Raw genomic sequence first — 14,330 nt, forward strand, 5'->3', positions numbered from 1 at the left:
TCTTTCTAAGCCACAGCACAATAGAAGAAATCTCAGGGGAAAATCTCAGCAAGAGCTCTGACTACACATCAATTTTTAAATGTCTTATTCACTGAAGGAGGCAAGTGACTATCTAAGAAATCTAAGAAAAGTCATCTGCCACAAATCCAGTGTTCTTGTCTTTCCAATATCAAGTGCATACAAACTGATAAGAGAAACATGATTTCTCTAGAATACAGCAAAGGACAGGTACACATACTTCTTAACAATGAAATGCAAATGTTAAAAAAACCTATGAAATAGTGGCTGAAAAACACTTAGGACTTCTGCTTCTGACTATTATAGCATAACAGGAACTAGATCTACCCTCCTGCCCTAAGCACCTAAAAGCAATGAACAAATATATGAATCAGCAATTTGTAAACCCAGACAGCAGGCAGCACACAGACATGGAAATACACAATTTTATAGCACTTATACTACATGTGAAGTGGCCTAATAAAACTTACAGATAGACTATAATAGGTTAGACATGTATACTATAAATCTTAGGAACCATTAAAATAATATAACCAAGAGTTTTAGCTAACAAAACAACAAGAAAGATAACTTCGAGTCATAAAAATATTCAATTATTCCAAACAAGGCAGAAATAAGGCAAAAGAATACATAGAATAAAAATAAATAGTAAAATGATAGATTAAAACCCAATCATACCCATAAGCACATTAAATGCAAATCTTTAAACACTTAATTTGGAGGCATTGATTGTCAGATTGGAAAAAAAGAAACCAAAATCCAGTTGTACAATGTCTACAAGAAACTCACTCTAAGAAGACACAAAGGGGTTAAATGTAAAAGGAAGTAAAAAAATATTCCATATTGACACTAGTCAGAAGAAAGCTGGAGTAACCACATACATAAAAGATAAAGCACCGGTTAGAGCATAGAATACTACCAGGGAACAGAGGATCGTTACTAAGAGGAACTTTTATGAGGATAAAGGGACAAATTCATCAAGAGGACATAAAAATCCTGAACATATATGCACATAATAACAGAGATTCAAAACATATAAAACAATCATTGCTAGAACTGTATGTAGAAATAAGCAAATCCACAATTATAATTGAAAGTTTCAACAACCATCTCTCAATAACTGACATAATAAGCAGACAAAATAAGCAAAAATATGGAAGACTTGGCCAGGTGCAGTGGCTCATGCCTGTAATCCCTGCACTTTGGGAGGCAGAGGCAAGAGGACTGCCTGAGTTCAGGGGTTAGAGACGAGCATGGATAACTTGGCGAGACCTCGTCTCTACAATAAATGAAAAAATTAGCCAGGTATGGTGATGCGTGCCTGTAGTTCCAGCTACCTAGAAGGCTGAGGTGGAAGGATCACCTGAGTCCAGCAGGTTGAGGCTGTGGTGGCTATGGGAGTGTCACTGCACTCCAGCCTGGGTGACAAAGTAAGACTCTAACTCAAAAAAAAAAAAAAAAAGAATACAGAAGACTTGAACAACACTACCAACCAATTAGATCTGATTGACATTTATAGAGGACTCACTCGATAATATCAGGCTACACATGCTTTTTAAGTGCAATGGAATCTTCATTAAGATACATATTGCTAACCATAAAACAAGAATAAATAAATTTAAAAGCACTCAAATCATAAGAAGTATGTTATGGACTGAAATGGGCTTAAATTAGAAAACAATAATTTTTAAAAAGGAGTAAAATCCCCAATTATATGGAAATTAATCAAAATACTTTAAAATAATCCATTGTTCAAAAAAGAAAGAAACGAAAATAGGTAAGTATTTTGAATGGAATGAAAATAAATACATGAAAAATTAAGAACCTGTGAGATGAAACGAAATCAGTTCTCAGAAGGGAATCTATAACATTAAATGCTTTTATTAGAAACAAGAAAGATCTCAAATCAACTTTAGCTTCCACCTTAAGAACCCAGAAAAAAGAAGTACAAGTTAAATCTAAAGCATGGAGAAAAAAGAGCACAGTAAAGAGCAGATATTCTTTTAAAAAGTTAAAAAGGGAGAATAACAGAGAAAATCAATGAAATCAAAGGCTGGTTCTTTGAGCAGATCAATACAATTGATAACTTGTAAATAGACCAATCAGGAAAAAAGGAAAGTAGACACAAATCACCATATAAGAAATGAGAGAGGGAACCATTGCTACTGATCCTGAGGACATAACAAACAATTATGAATAATTTATAGCCAATAGATTCAGCAAGTTAGATAAAATGGCTAAATTCCTTGAAAGATGCAAAACACCAAAACTCACTCAAGAAGAAACAGACAGCATGAAGTACTCTAGTCCTAAGGAAATTTAATTTATGGGTAAAAATTTTCTCACAAAGAAGCTCCAAACCCAGATGGCCTCACTGGTGAATCCTATCAAACATTTAAGGAAGCAATAGTAATAAGTTCACACAAACTTACAAAAAGTAGAAGAGTAAGAAATACTTTCCAATCCATTCTAGGAGTTCAGCATTACTTACATAAAGCAAAAAAGACATAACAAGAAAACAGTACACTAATATCTCCCATGAACACAGACACAATAATTCTTAACTTCATTTTAGCAGTCAAACCCAACAAAATATGAAAAGGATAATACGCCAGGCTCGGTGGCTCAGCCTGTAATCCCGCGCCTTTGGGAGGCTGAGGTGAGTGGATTGCCTGAGCCCGCGGGTTCGAGACCCACCTGGGAAGTGAGACCTCATCTCTACAATAAATCAAAAAATCAGCCGGGCGTGGTAGCGCATGCCTGTAATTCCGGCTACTCGGGAGGCTGAGGTGGAAGGATCACCGGAGCCCAGTGGGTCGAGGCTGCGGTGGCCGGGAGTGGCCACTGCACTCCAGTCTGGGCGACAGAGTGAGACTCCAACTCAAAAAAAAAAGAAAAGAAAAGGATAATACAACATAATTAAGGAAAATTTATCCCAGGAATGTTCCATTGGTTTAATACATGAAAATCAATACGGCCGGGCTCGATGGCTCAGCCTGTAATCCCAGCGCTTTGGGAGGCTGAGGTGAGTGGTTGCCTGAGCCCGTGGGTTTGAGACCCGCCTGGGCAACTTGGCAAGACCTCGTCTCTACAATAAATAAAAAAAAATCAGCCGGGCATGGTAGCGGGTGCCTGTAATTCTGGCTACTTGGAAGGCTGAGGCGGAAGGATCGCCAGAGCCCAGTGGGTCGAGGCTGTGGTGGCCGGGAGCATGCCACTGCACTCCAGTCTGGGCAATGGACTGAGACTCCAACTCAAAAAAAGAAAAAAATCAATATAATTTACCATATCAATGGGCTAAAAAAAACCCCATGATCACATAGTAGGTGCAGAACAATCACTGGCAAAATTCAACATCCAGTCATGATGATTACTCTCAGAAAACTGGAAATGAATAAATGCTTCATCATTGTGATAAAAGGTCAGTATAAAAACCCTACCACCAATATTATCATTATATTTAACAGTGTAAGATAATGCTTTCCCCCTATGATCAGAAACAAGGCTGCTCTCATCATTTCTTTTTTATTTTTGAGTTGTCAACTTACTATGTCACCCAGGCTGAGTGCAGTGGCATAATCACAGTCCATCACAGCCTCAATCTCCTGGGCTCAGGTGATCTTCTCATCTCAGCCTTCTGGGTAGCCAGGACTACAGGCACATACCGCCATGCTTGGCTTATTTTTTAATTAATTAATTTGTTTTTATATCGGTATTTCTTTTTCTATATTTTATTTTAAAGATGTGGGGTACAATTCAGGATTAAGTATACAAATGGTCATTGTACAGGTAAAGTTTGGGCCTCACTTTGGTCTCCACTTCACCTGGTTTGAGATCAGGTACACTTATTGAAGAAGTGTGTCTCTCCCTCCCTCCCCTGACAGTTTTCCACTACTGCCAATCCCTTATTTTTATTTTTGTAGAGACGAGCTATTGCTATGTTGCTCGGGCTGGTTTCAAACTCCTGAACTCAGGCAATCCTCCCACCTTGGCCTCCCAAAATGTGGGGATTATAGGTGTGAGCCACTGTGCCTGGCCGCTGTCACTATTTTTATCCAATGTTGTGCTGGAGGGTCTAGTGCAAATCAGGCAAATGAAAGAGATAAAAGGCAGACTGTAAAGAAAGAAACAATCTCCATTCAGAGAGGACATGACTGTCTATGTAAAAAATCCAATGAAACCTAGCAAAAAGTTAAGAGCTAATAAGTTCAGCAAAGTTGTGGGACTCAGATTGTAACAACTGTATTTCTACATACTAGCTGTGGACAACCAAAAATTGAACTAAAATGCCATTTACAATAGCATGAAAAATCTATAAAATACTTAGGGAAAATCTGACAGAAGATGTGTAAGACCTGTACACTGAAAACTATTATAACACTGTACTGAGAGAAATTTTAAAAGACAAATTAAGTAGAGAGATATGCCATGTTCATGGATCGGAAGACGTACTATTTTGTCATGATGTCAATTCTCCCCAGACTGATCTATAGATTCAATGCAATTCTGATCAAAATGCCAGCAGCGTTTTTTGTAGCAACTGAAAAGTTAATTTTAAAACTTATGTGGAAATGCAAAGAGCCTGCGATGCCCAAGTGACTTTGAAAAAGAACAATGTTAGACTGTTAAACTGAATTTGAACTTTATGAATGAAGGGCCTGCAAAGGCATAGAGAATAGTATAAAGGATACTGGACTCAGAAGTGGGAGGAGGGGGGATGGAGGGACGAAAAGTCCAGTAGTGTGCACAGGCAGAGGTGGTGGGTGCACCAAAGCTCAGACTTCTTTGTCACTGTACAATGCAACCATGGAACCAACAACCATTTGTATCCCCTAAAGCTATTGAGATAAAGAGAAAAATAAATTAATAAGCCTTATAATGATTAAGTACAAAACCAAATTTGAACTTTAGAAGCCTCTACAAGGGCCAGGCTTGGTGGCCTCTGCAAGGGCCAGCCTGTAATCCCAGCATTTTGGGAGGCCGAGGCGAATGGATTGCTTGAGCCCGCAGTTTCAAGACAAGCCCGGGCAACCTCATCTCTACAATAAAATTAAAAATAGCTGGGCATGGTAGTGTGCATCTGTAGTTCCAGCTACTCAGAAGGCTGAGACAGGAGGATCCAGAAGGTCGATACTGGTGTGACTGTGAGCGTGCATGCCACTGCACTCCAGCCTGGACAAAGGAGACTCCAACTCAAAAAAAAGGAAGCCTCTACATGAGTCTCACATAACAAACTGCAGCCCAACCTAGTATGTAAATAAACTGAAAACCTAATGGGAACCTGCCTTCCTAGCAAATAGCCAAGTCTCAGCGAGCTGCAGCTGGTCACAAGCGATCGACTGCCCAGTCAAGTTCAATAAGGCAAACGCCACACAGGAACCTGTTTAGCTCTCCTTTGCTGACCTCACTTCTCCTTTGTTGACCTCACTCCTGTTTGCTGACCTCACTGCAGGTCCTTTCCCTTTTTCTGTCTATAAATGTCACCCAACCATGTGGTACCTGACTCTCATGACCTATCCTGGCTCTAGGTGCTGCTGGATTCACAAATCTCGTTTTCTCAGTTAAATTCTGTTAAATTTAATGTGCTTAATGTTTTTCTTTTACAAGACTTACACTATCTGATTTCAAGACTTGTTAAATAGGCACAATAATTGAGATAACTGGTATTTGTGTAAAGACAGACATAGAACAATGGAACTCAGAACAGAGTCTAGAATTAAACCCTTGCACACAACCAGTTGATTTCTTACAAAGGTGCTAAAGGGCCACAGAATGTGCACCCCAAACAACCTATGCAAGCATGGCCTCTTGCTGCTTATGTACCAAAGTAAATATGCCTGAGATGTAGTGAAAGGAGGGTGATTTTATCCCAAAAGCCAGCAGATGGGGAAATGGCCAAGTTCATGCCTCAATGAAACTGTTTCAGACTTTTAGACTGAGTGGAGGGTTTAGAAAGGGAAACTTGGTATGGGGAGACATGCGGGCATGGCACAGGATGCGTCTTGATGGCTTATCTTAACCTGCAGAGGCTAATGTGTCCAGAAGGACCCCATTTCTGGGGTGGCAGGTGATGGAGTGACACCCTCCCTGTCATTGCTAGAAGCAGGAGCACAGCTTGTGGCTCAGGTGTGAAGAGACCGTGGACAGGATCTTTGGCAGGCCTAAGTCCTCTGTCACATGCTGCTCTCAAGTCCATCATTCACTTACTTTTCCCAAAAGGAGCCAGAGGAATGATCCTAAAAACCCCACTGCCCCAGGGAGAGAGCGGCCTTTGTTGATGTATCCTCATGATGGAACCTGAAACCTGGTTCTCCTACAGAGTCACTAGCACGTCTGTCTCCAGTTTCCATGCAAATCCTTGGTCCTCACCCTTTCACCCTCTCCTGGGTGTAGTTCATCTTCTCAGAGGATCAGAGGGTATGTCAGGATCTCAGAGAGAATCCTGTGGGATTTTCAAGGCAGCAACATTAAACTGAAACACATTTTTCTTTATCTCGGTGCATGTCCAGTTTTAGTATCAGATTTATCTCTTTAGAGAGAGGGGACTGGTGAGGAAGGAAGGCAGGGTGACTCAGCATCCTAGCTGTCCAGCAACATCTAATGATTAATAGCACCCTTCCTTGGCTCTCTCCCCTCAGTATCTAAATTACTGCTTTGTAGTATGGTATAGTAAAATGTTTAAGCTCATGGATTCTTCCATTTCTTCTTCTTCTTCTTCTTCTTTTTTTTTTTAAGGGTTGGGGTCTTGCTCTGTTGCCCAGGCTGGAGAGCAGTGGCATGATAGTAGCTGGAGCTACAGATGTATACCACCATGCCCAGCTAATTTTTTAATTTTTTGTACAGATGAGGTCTCACTATGTTGCCCAGGCTAATCTCAAACTCCTGGCCTCAAGTGATCCTTGCACCTTGGTCTCCTAAAGTGCTGGGATTACAGGTGTGAGTCACACTCCTGGATCTTTGCTTCTCAGTAGACCCTCGAGAACCAGAATGTGAATGTGTGGTAGGGTTTCAAGTACCAGAAGTGAACAAATCTCTTAAGTCATTTACTCTGTAGGTGAGAACAGGCACTGGGAGAATCTAGCTCTTGAATTTAAGGAGCTTTATGGGATGGCCCAGAGGTGCTGGGGTGTGGGCTCCTGGTGGTTCTTATAACTCCCATCTAACCTTGAACCCCAAAGTCAAGGGGTCTGTCTTAGCCCTTACTTCTCCAGTCTCTCTCATGAAGATTTCCCTGGTCCCCCTGAGACCGTGGGTCCTGCATCCCTGAGACCCCCATCTGCCTGGCCACCCTGCAATCAAAGAACCATCTCACTGCTTGTCTGGACACTACAGGCCTTCCTAATAGAGCTCTATGTCTTCTCTTGGCCACCCACAACTTTGTTTCCTCCCAGCATCAGAGTACACACGAGGCAGACCCCCCAAAACCGAAATTGTTCTGCAGGGCAAGCCCCTTGTAGTCCAGGCTTCCCCACTAGAGGGAGGTGTTCCAGGAACCTGTGGCCATCAGTGGACCAGGTAGTGTTTTTGTGAGACGCTGTACTGGGCTTCAGTGAATTTTTTTTGGAGACTTCCAACGCGTTTGCCCATTTCATGTTGGGTGATTTACGAGCACACCTGCCCACACCACACTGAATGTTCAGCAGTTCTCAACCCCAAACGGCATGACCCCCTCCCTAGTCACCTCATCCTGCCCTCAGCAACATTTTTTTGTTTCCTTGGATGGAAAAAGTTCTCAAAGGGAAATGTTTTGCTGATGAGGAGGAGGTGAAACAAAAATGGCAGGAGCACTAAAAGGCATCAAAATCGATGAACTCCAAAACAGTTTTTGAGCGGTGGGAAAAGTGTCTCGATATGTGTATTGCATCAAACAGAGGGTACTTTGCAAGTGACTGAAGTTTAAACAAGGAAGAACACATACACAATTTTTATAAATAAATTCTGGGTGTTTTGGGCCTCCCTCGCACATTGTTAATTTTTCAACATGAGAGTGATCATTTAAAATCGTCCATTGAATCTCATCATTCCCCACTTAAAGGCCTTCCTGGCATCCCACTGCATAGACGGGAGGAACCCCAGCCCCTCACCATGGCATGCAGGTTCTGCACACTCCCAATCTTGCCTCATCCGATTCCAGTCCTGCCCCTGCACAGCCACACAGACCTGCCACAGGACCTTTGTACCTGCTCCTCCCACCGCCTGAAATGCTCCTCCCTGCCCCTCGTCCATACTGCTGCTGCAGGTCTCAGTGTCAATATTGCCTCCCCAGACCCTTGGTTACCTGAACAGCAGCTTGTCCCATCCCAGGCTGCATGCTGTCATCTCTGCCTGTTTTTGTCTGTCTGTTTTGGGCAGCATTTGCCCTGTCTCGAATGACCTCTTTGTGTATTTATGGACTTGTTATCATAGAACAGAATGCTGGCCCTTATCTTACTCTCTGCTCTCTCTCCAGTGCCCAGCAGATGCCTGAGCCATGCTGGCCCCATGGGACGTTACCCTTCCAGAGTCTTCTGAGCTCCTGATCAATGGAGCCAAACCCTTTAGGTCTTGCTGGCAGCTCCACCATGGCCTTCCAGACACTGCCTACCCGGCTGTGCTCTTTCTGGTCTTACCCTGACTCCCACCCCTTCTCTGGGGCACATGAAGAAAAGCCCAGAAGCAACCTCTTACTAGTCACAGGGATGCCACTCTCTGTTGTGGGAATTTGTGTGATTTCCCTTTGAGAAGAAGAAGCCCCATGGGTGCAGGGTGTAGAGTTCATGCAGACTAGGTTTAGCGGGGGGCCTTTGTGCAGTGCACATATCGCACCGCTGCACATGGTATCTCTGAGATCTCAGAGATCCCATGTCAAGCCCCATAGCATGATCTTTAGCTTCCTTCCTGTAAGTCTCTGTTCTTTGACATTTTAGATGAGCTCTCAATTATCCATGGTAAACAGGGAATAGAGTGGCTGGACGCAATGGCTCAGGTCTGTAATCCCAGCCACTTTGGGAGGCCAAGGTGGGAGGACTGCTTGAATCCAGGAGTTTGAGACCAGGTTAGGCAACATAGTGAAACCACTATCTCTACAAAAAAAATTGAAAAATTAGCTGGGTGTAGTGGCATGTACCTGTAGTGCCAGCTACTCAGAAGGCTGAGGCAGAAGGAACATCTGAGCCCAGGAGGTCAAGGCTATATTGAACCATGATTATGCCGCTGTACTCCAACCTTGGTGACAGAGAGACTTCAACTCAAAAAAAAAAAAGACTGGGCATGGTGGCTCAACCCTATAATCCCAGTACTTTGGGAGGCTGGGGCAAGAGGATTGCCAGAGCCCACGGATTTGAGACCAGCCTGGACAATGTGGTGAGACCTCATCTTTACAATAAATCAAAAATTTAGCTGGATATGGTAGCGTGCACCTATAGTTCTGGCTGCTTGGAAGGTTGAAGCTGAAGGCTCGCCTAAGCCCAGCAGGTCGAGACTGCGGTGGCTGAGAGTGTGCCACTGCACTCCAGCCTGGGTGACAGAGTGAGACTCAACTCAAAAAAAAAAAAAAAAAGGAAACGGAGATAAGAAAGCCAAAGACAGCCCCAGATCTCACTTGAATAAACCTCACTGCTTATGGAGCCCTAATCATGCACTGGACTAAACATTTTAAATACACTGTCACATTGTGTCAACCACATGACATTAGTACATTATGGGGGTGGGGAGGAAAGAGTTACAGAATCCCATGGATGTATGATCCCATTACAAAGTCAAAATCGTAATACATGTTCCATGGCTGCATGGAACAGTCTGGGTGGGTCAACAGAAAACTCTTAACAGTAGCTATTTTGGGGAGTAGGATCTGCAATGGACATTCCACAATGGACACTGCACTTGATACATTTCTGAACTATTTATTCTGTTTTACAGTGAGCACATTACCGCTTTCACAAACAGAGTATAATAAAGCGATTTCCATTTTGGAAAAAATAGCATGGGATAAAAAGCCATAAGCCAAAGGCTTACCTCCATTTCACAGCCTGTCATGTGACAAGCAAGAGGATGTCCCAGAGGACCAAGGTCCCAGGAGGAGACACCCACAGCTGGTAACCAGTTCCCACGGATGACAGCAGCACCTCCGAGATGGAATGACTGGTCTTCATACCAAAAGCTGAACCGCTCACAGGTTGGAAGCAAAATCAATCTCGAATTCTAGGAAGCCATGGGTTTTCCAGCGTATGACCATGTTGATGAGCAACTCATTACCCTCGTGTTGAGGAAAATGAATCTGACACTTGCAATCCTGACGCGCTAAACACGCGGCTGGGAGCCAGTTATGCTGTTCATGTGTCTACAACTCACTTAATTCCCCCATTGTAGGAAATAATTTCACAGCTAACAGTCCTCTTTCATTTGTTCCCAGTGTGTCATCTTTAAACAACAACAGAAGCAGAAAGATGGAAGCTGAGAAAGGGAAACGTGGCCAGGTCCACTGTGTACCTTGTAACCAGCAGAACGGAAGCACACGTGGGGTGCAGTGGCCAGTGGCCCCCACTTCACAACGGGGGAGAAGGCTACAGGCCATGGGTGTGGAATGTGTGCCACTGCCCACGTGTGTTTACTTTGGCTCTATGTGGGCACAGACATAAAAGAGGAAGTAGGAATCACAATGATGCCCTGAGCTGGGTGAGTCCTTCTAGAAATGACACTCTCTCTGTTTTGTCACTGAGTGACCCTGGCTTTGTGCTTTTCTTTTCTCTTTCATCATCTATCTTGCCCGGGAAATACACAGAAAGATGCTGATGAAAGTCACCCGGAGATCGTACAGATCTTCCTGGGAGGTGAGGGTTGGTTTGCACCATCCCAAGTGCCATTTTTGACACTTTTATTGTATTTATTTTTTACTTGAGAGTTGTGGGGTACAAGCGAGGATTTACTACATCCATGCACCACCATGACCAGGTGGGCATCATTCCGGGAAGGCAGAGCTGGTTCGACATTCACAAGACCCGTAACTGTAATTCAGCACTTCAACAGACGTCAAACCAAGAACCACATGATTATGTCATTAGATGCAGAAGAGGCTTTTGACAAAATCCAGCATCCCTTCTTGATAAAACCCTCGAGCACCTAGTTGTAGAAGAATTGTTCCTCAAAACAGTAAGAGCCATCTACATAAACCCGTGGACTGGGTCCATGGGAACCTTCAGGTCAGGCTGGAATGGGGGTGGGATACCTTCTGGCCCAGCAGATGCTGATGATATATGAAGCATGTCTGCCCTCAGACCCCATACAGACCCACACAACACAGCGCCGTGTGCTATCTGTTATAACAGCAATCGTTGGTGTTGACTACTATATTTTTAGTAATACCTTAGACAGTTTGGGTTTTCTAATTTAAAAAAAAAAAAATCTTCTCTGCCTTAAATCAAGTAGCCCCTGTCACTGCCCTAAGGGAGAGGCTTCTGTTACGCCTTCCCTAAGTTTTCCCTTCTCCACTGGGCTCGAATGTATTTATTAGCCAAGAGAGTCTGCAGGTTCCCTGTCCCCAGGCACCCCAGTTACCTGTTCCCACTTACAAGGGGGTATCCTCAGAAATCCAGAATGATCTCTTGGAGGGCAGGCCCCTTATTGGATCAAATAGTCAACCAAAGTTTTTATCTGGAAGTTTTGAGAAGGTTGCCTCACGATTTGCAGAAGAAATATCCCAAGTTGTGGCAAACAGAAGATTGGTCTTTCCATCATGACAATGTACTTGCTCACATGGCTCTGAGTGTTCAGCAGTTTTTGACCAAAAACAGCATGACCTCCTGGCCGACCCTCCTCATTCACCAGCTCTCATGATGAAGTCGGACTCCCCTGATAGGTCACGTCAGGACCTTTGGGAAACTTCTGGACATTCCACAAACAATGCCAGGTCCCTACACACAACCAGTGAAAACTTAAACACAGAGAAAACAGCTTCCTCTTCTAAAGAGGCTACCAGCACGGCCTAAGGAGAGAAGCCAGCCAGACGCTCCACGAGGCCAGCCACGACACACGAGCCTCATCCCACTCTGACACGACAGGTCATCTTCTCTCTAATGCCCATCCAGGGATTCATGAAAATCATCCGCCACGTGGCAGGGAAGGTGGGAAAGGTCTTCTCAAGACCTGACACCGGGCAGGGGCCACCCAACAGAAGACAATAGACCTCAGCATCTCAATGGTCTGAAAGTCTGAAAAATCACTTAACAACCTCCTTTATCAGCCTGGACACTGATAACAGCTTGAACCTCAGCACCTCCCTGCCCTTGGTCCTCGATGAGGTCAGTGCTGACCTCACCCGAGGCGGGCCAGCCAGGCCCATGAGACTCCCGGCCAGGCCACTCCCCCTCCTGCCTCTGCCAAGAGTCATCAGGCACATGTGGTGCTTTCTGTCATGAAACCCACTTTGTCCTTATCTTTGTTTTCTTTTCAAACGAGTCCTAAGTGCAGGATTCTGCAGAGGTGTGTGTGTTTCTACTAGAAGCCCGGGTCAGCAGCCTGGAGGTGTGAGCCCCCACGAGATCCCCAGGCCCGATTCTGTGTGATTCCACAGCATGCCATGGAAGGGGTCTCCAGATGACTGTACAGGTCAGCCGGGTGGCTTGAGTGAGGCCTGAGAGGGAGGCTGAGAGGAAGATGCAGGTGAGCTGAGTCTCCAGGGAGCGGGAAGAGTTTCTCGGGCAGACAAATGGGAGAAAGACCATGAAGTGTGGACTCTGAGCTCAACACGCCTGGTTCAGGTTCGAGGCAGGAGGTTCGCCTGTGCTCAGGAGTTCCAGACCAGCCTGGGCAACATAGTGAGACCTTGTCTCTATTAAAAAAAAAAAAAAAAAAAAAGGCCAGGCTCGGTGGCACAGCCTGTAATCCCGCGCCTTTGGGAGGCTGAGGTGAGTGAACTGCCTGAGCCCGCGGGTTCGAGACCCACCTGGGCAGCAAGACCTCATCTCTACAATAAATCAAAAAATCAGCCGAGCGTGGTAGCGCATGCCTGTAATTCCGGCTACTTGGAAGGCTGAGGTGGAAGGATCGCCAGAGCCCAGCAGGTAGAGGCGGCAGTGGCTGGGAGCGGCCATTGCACTCCAGTCTGGGTGACAGAGTGAGACTCCAACTTAAAAAAAAAAAAAAAAAGGAAGAAAAAGAAGGAACAGTCTGAGGAGCTATTATTACTATCATTTTCTTGACAAAAAGCCTATCCATGATTAAACTATATTTCCTATATTTTTATTACAAAAAATGTCCCTTTTCCTTCAAGCTACAGTAAAGGCTCCTCCTTTTCCTTTTATTGGGAACTTCCATCAAAAAGTACAGAACGTGTCACCTAATATCCAGGGCCTCCAACCCAGTGACATCTTGAGCCCAAGACATGAGTGACTACAAACTTGGTTTCTTTTTCCTCCTGCAGATTTCACAACCTCGAGTTGCTAAGCTCCATGACAACAGGGAGACGGCACTGGGATTCTGTGTTTCAGAGTTTTTTTGTTTTTTGTTTTTTGAGTTGGAGTCTCACTCTGTCATCTAGACTGGAGTGCAGTGGCCGCTCCCGGCCACCGCAGCCTCGACCTGCTGGGCTCCGGCGATCCTTCCGCCTCAGCCTTCCAAGTAGCTGGAACTACCATGCCCAGCTATTTTTTTGATTTATTGTAGAGATGAAGTCTTGCTGCCCAGGCGGGTCTCGAACCCGTGGGGTCAGGCAATCCACTCACCTCAGCCTCCCAAAGGCACGGGGATTACAAGCTGAGCCACCGAGCCTGGCTCAGAGTTTGTTTTTTATGGCTACTGTAACACATCATCATGGGCTTAGTGGCTTGACACGACACGTTTCTTCTCTCACACTCCCCTAGGTCAGCAGTCTGACTCGGGTCCCCCCCAGTGGAAGTCAAGGTGTGTGCAGGGCTGCATCCTTTTCTGGACACCTGGGAATGGTTGTCATCTTGCTCTCTGGGTTACTGACAAGCATTCGATTCCTCGTGGTTGTAGGAATGAGTCCTGAGAAGGTTGCTGCCAGCTCCAGTTTTCAGATGATTAGGGCTGCCCACAATCCCCAGCTGGGGAACCGTTCTCATCTCCAGACTGTGATGGCAGGCGGAGGCTGTCTCAGGCTTCAAACCCCTTCTGCCCTTCTTGTGTCTTGTTGCTCTGACCTCTGCTGAGAAAGATGCGCTGCCTTCAAGACTGCATATGATGAAATGGAGCCTACCTGGATAACCTGGGCAGCAAACCCTGTCGACAGGATCTGGGCAATGGGCGTCCTTGGGGACCATTATCTGGCCTGTCACCTCACACAGTGTCTAGCGTATCACAAGCATTCAGTGAATGAC

The sequence above is a fragment of the Carlito syrichta genome, unplaced genomic scaffold, assembly GCF_000164805.1.
Source record: "Carlito syrichta isolate Samal-C Ts95f unplaced genomic scaffold, Tarsius_syrichta-2.0.1 Scaffold171376, whole genome shotgun sequence".
NCBI classification, from domain to species: domain Eukaryota; kingdom Metazoa; phylum Chordata; class Mammalia; order Primates; family Tarsiidae; genus Carlito; species Carlito syrichta.